This window comes from Rhinopithecus bieti, unplaced genomic scaffold (genome assembly GCF_001698545.2).
Source record: "Rhinopithecus bieti isolate Rb0 unplaced genomic scaffold, ASM169854v2 scaffold_42618, whole genome shotgun sequence".
Lineage (NCBI taxonomy): Eukaryota > Metazoa > Chordata > Mammalia > Primates > Cercopithecidae > Rhinopithecus > Rhinopithecus bieti.
In genome coordinates, this window is record NW_016817507.1 from 191092 (window position 1) to 196496 (window position 5405).

Genomic DNA, 5405 nt, shown 5'->3' on the forward strand with positions numbered 1-5405 from the left:
CAAAATTCTTTAAGGATAAAATATTTTCCTCCCAGTTAAGAGTTTAAACTTAAATTGATTGCAAATGCCTCTAGGAAAGGTAATATCATGAGTTCCTTCCTCACTAAGATAGATATATATGACTCTGAATGCATTTTATAAGGCTAGAATATCTATCCTTGATTCCAAAATAAAATAGACACACTAGAAGAAGAGAAAATTACTGACTAATCATGAACACAGTTACAAATATCCTTTAAATTTTAACTCATTCTGTAGTGTAAATGAAAATCCACTGAGAACAAATAGGTTTTGTCACGGTTATCCTAAATGGTTCAGAAAATCTACCAATAATACCATATTCACAGATTAAAGAATAACTCTATAAGCATCCCAACAGATGCAATAGATACAAGATAAAACCTACCAAAAACTGTATAGCTATTGGTAAAATTTAGGATGCACTGCCATCAAAGACAGAAACAATGTCTTCCCTCAGCTTAAAAAAAAAAAAAAAAAGAAAAAAGCTTCAGGTTAATTTTAAATAGAATAACTCAAGGCCAAGAGGAAGACTATCTAAAATAAGGCCCAAATATATAGAAAACCAAAAACCACATGTTCTCCCTTATATGTGGAATCTAAAACAACTGAACTCAATAGAAGCAGAAAGCAGTAGGTGGTTACCAGAGGTTGGGTGGGAATGGGGAGGAATAGGGAGATGTTGGTTAAAGGGTACAAAGTTACAATTAGGCAGGAGGAACACATGGTAAGTATTTAAGGTGATAGATATGTTAGTTTGATTCTACCATTCCACATGTATACATTTCACATGCATACATATATCATATTACAGTGTATCCCATAAATACATATGATTATAATTTGCCCAAAACTAAATAAATTTAAAAGATTTTTAAATCTTAAATGAGTTTTAAAAAATAAAATAATAAAATAATGCCCAAATAGCAGTTCTGACCCAAAAAACATAAGACACACCAGGGCTTCCCTAAGTGCTTGTGTAGGTCATGACAAGCTCTTTGTGGTGGGAAATATTTATTATTTAACATTAAGTAAAAAACAAAGAACACACAATGACATCTATGATGTAACTGCGGTTACATTAAATTAGTTTTTAAAAGGGGCAGGCACAATGGCTTATGCTTGTAACACTGGCACTTTGGGAGACCAAGGCAGGAAGACTGCTTGAGCCCAGGAGTTCGAGACTAGCCTGGGCAATGAAGCAAAACCTCATCTCTACAAAAAAAACAAAGAAAATTAGCCAGGCGTGGTGGTGTGCGCCTGTAATCCCAGCTACTTGGGGGAGCTGAGATTGGAGGATCACTTGGGCCTGGGAGGTTGAGACTGCAGTGAGTCATGATCATGCCACTGCACTCCAGCCTGGGCAACAGAGCGAGAACCTCAAAAAAAAAAAAAAAAAAAAAAGATATGAACAAGGACTGGAAATAAGCAGCTAAAAATGAAAACAGATGACATACTGTGGAAGTGTATGAGAGGTTTTATCTTTTTTCTTGTTGTTTTAACATAACTTTTAACCAAAAATAATTAAAAGGTGCATGTGACTACTATGTGATACTATCCTATGAACAATTTAGGGTAGGGGAGATAGTGAGTGACTGAAAAAAAGAAAAGAAAAGAAAATCACCACATAGAAGGGTTAAAGGAACAGGAAAGGGGTAGTGTCAGAGAAGGCTCTTCCTAGGAGGAATTTTATCCATTTTGAATTGTATTTGGTCTTGGTTGCAAATTTGGGGTCATTTGAGGAAAGGGGAAATTCTACACAATGACTGATAGTAAAACTGTAAAATCTACTACCTCTGAGAAACTCCACCCATATAACTAAGTGTGCATGCTATTCCAAATGTGCTGTTGTCTGCGTGGACTTTCAAAGGTTAATTGGCCTTTTCAATTTTGACTTAATTTTAAAATTGTTCTAATGAGGCCCTTACTCTCATAAACTAGTTATCACCCCAATCTTTTCCTAATGAAAGTATCAACACTCAAGGGACTTAAATCCGAGGCTCTTATAACTGAGAGACATATCTATAAGGGCTAGGGAAAAAACTGCCAACTTAAGACCCTGGCGCTTAAGACTTGCCAGGTAAAAAAGACCAAATTTCATTGAGAATATATATCTTTTAATTTCATGGATAAAAAAACAGGATCTTATTTTAATGTCGGGATTTTTAAGTAATAAAATCTTACTACAAAATGGTCCAGCCTGTGCTTAAGAGAGAGAATTAAACTATCAACCTAGTCTTTACATGCATATTTCAATATGAAAACACAAACAAAATGCAGACCTCCTAAAAGAGCAGGAAATATAAATTAAAAACATTACTCCTTTAAAAGTGACTAAACAAAGTCAAGCAGAATTTGCATAGCCATATTTGGAGAATAAATTTTCTTTCAAATCCAGATTATGTTTTCTAGGTGAACAGCAAAATTTGTCCTACAATATTCATTTTTGTTTTGTTTTCTAAACTAGTGAGATCTCTAGTTTGAAGCAAATCCATTAACAATTATACATTAATGAAAAGGATTAACATACAAAAATGTCACAAGCAGAGAATATTTCTTCAGAGCGTAGGCAGATAAAGCACTCTCTCCAATTTCTGTTGAACTTGTATATCTAAGAAAAATATCTAATTGCTATAAATAAGTGATTATCAAAAATATAAGCACATTTCAACTTCTTTCATTTAGAAAAAAGGAAAATGACATACAGAAAGCTAGATATAGAAATTCAATAAATTTGTTCTATTTTCAAAATAATGTAAACTAAAAGTCTGTATTTTATCTATTTATATAATCTCATTTGCATTTTATTCCTTGACAATGCTAATAACATTATTTCAGCTAAAACTATACTTGTTTAAACAGTAACACATTTCATCATAAAACCCATACTCCTTTATGCTCATGAAAAGTAAACTACAATAAATTGCAAACATTAGGTGAGACAATGGACATTAAAATATTTCTCCAAATCAGGTATATCCATATATGCATCCACCATAACAGTTGTGCAGTTATGCAACTTTGGCTGTATGCATTACAACACTTAGTTGTGTAAGTGATAAAAAAAAAACTCAAAGTAGCTTTTTTTAATCAAAAAACAATTTGTCAGTTGGGCACCATGGCATGTGCCTGCAGTCCCAGCTACTCAGGAGGCTAAGGCAGGAGGATCACTTAAGCCTGGATGACCTCAGACCAGCCTGGGCAATACTGTGAGACCTCCACCTCTAACAAATAAATAAGTAAACCAACAGGCAAACAAAAATAATTTATTGGTTCACTTAATTGAAAAGTCCTGCCTTCTAACACACCTGGACTCGGTATTAAAATGGTATAATTAGGAAATTGGTTTTTCTCCTTCTCTCTCTCAGGCAGGCTCTCCCCTTTCAGTGACAAAGATGACTATCAGAAGCTCAAGGTTAGAAACCTCAGTAGAAAGACAGTGCTTCCTTCCCAATAATTCCAGGAAATATCCCAGGATTGAGTCTCACTGGCCTGGCTTGGATAACATGTTTATTTCCGAACCAACCACTGTTGCCAGGAGTATGAAATGCCCACTCCCTATGACTTGGGAGGATAAAGGCAGTTCCACCTCAACCACAGGTACCAAAAGTGAAAGAAGGGTTGTTCCCCAAAAGAAAATCAGAACAAATGCTGCATAGTGAAAACAGTAAACAGCATAATTCATAAGAGTTTCTTTGGACAATAATTATTACAGTGAGGGAACTTTAGAGGAAAAATATAAAAACTATTGCAAACTTCATTTAATAGCAGTTGCACAGCAAAAACTTCTTTGAATTGTTTCTAGTAGTCCCAAAAGGGGGACAAAAAACATGAATCCAGGAATTCTTAAGGCAAATGAGAATAAAAGTATTCTGTATTCGACAACTTTTGTCCCTTCTCTTACTTCAGAGACAGCTACTCCAAATAATCATTCCATCATCCCCTTTAAGTCTAAATTCTTAGAACTCTTGCAAAGATTTACAGAGGCCTAGCTACCCATCTCTAAAATTTATTTTCATGGATCCTTAAGTAATATAAAACTGCTTAAAGGCCACTATAAACATTAATGAGGATCCCATATAACTTAATTCATTTATTTTAATTTGTATCTGAAAAGACTTCTACTGTTTTTTTTTTTTTTCAGATGGAGTTTCGCTTTTGTGGCCCAGGCTGGAGTGCAGTGACGTGATCTCGGCTCACTGTAACCTCCGAATCCTCGATTCAAGCGATTCTCCAGCCTCAGCCTCCCAAGTAACTGGGATTACAGGCACCTGCCACCATGTCTGGTTAATTTTTGTATTTTTAGTGGAGACAGGAGTTCGCCATGTTGACCAGGCTGGTCTCAAACTCCTGACCTCAGGTGATCCACCCATCTCGGCCTCCAAAGTGCTGGGATTACAGGCATGAGCCACCTCGCCCTACCGACTTCTACACTTTTAAATGCGTATACCACAAAAGTCTAACATTTTTTGGCCATTAATATCTTGGGTTGAGTATGGTCACCCAATTCTTTACTGAAAGGAGAGTTTTATATGAGAGACTGGAAGGAGAACATAAATGCAAAAGAAGCCTGGGGAAACTAAACTGGAAAGCCATTAAAGGAAAGAATGGCTGAGGTACCAAAAACAATATTCATTTATGTCAAATTCATTCACACATTCATTTTATGCATACATTTAGAGCACTGACAATGAGCAAACTATGGTGCTACAGATGATACAAAGAAACATGTCATGGTCCCCACTCCTCCAAAATCATAACTGGCAGCGGGAGAGAAGCAGCATGAGCAGTGATAATGAGAGTGTCATGCCAATTCCTTCTTTTTGTTTTCCCCCATCAAAAGCTCCAGATTTTGTTCAGGTCGCAGGATAAATAACACACTTCACATTCTTCAAAAACGTTTCATTTAACTCATCTGCAAATTCAAGAAACTACTTTTTGCCTAACTCTCAGGATAACATGAAAATAGTAAAAGCTAGCAGCACATATAAGAAAAGCTAAATGTAAGAAGAGCAATGCGGCCGGGCGCGGTGGCTCAAGCCTGTAATCCCAGCACTTTGGGAGGCCGAGACGGGCGGATCACGAGGTCAGGAAATCGAGACCATCCTGGCTAACACGGTGAAACCCCGTCTCTACTAAAAAAAATACAAAAAACTAGCCGGGCGAGGTGGCGGGCGCCTGCAATCCCAGCTACTCCGGAGGCTGAGGCAGGAGAATGGCGTGAACCCGGGAGGCGGAGATTGCAGTGAGCCGAGATCGCGCCACTGCACTCCAGCCTGGGCGACAGAGCGAGACTCCGTCACAAAAAAAAAAAAAAAAAAAAAAAGAAAATTTGGAAAATTTTAAAAAAAATTGGGAAATAGAAAATTTGAAAATTTTAATTAATT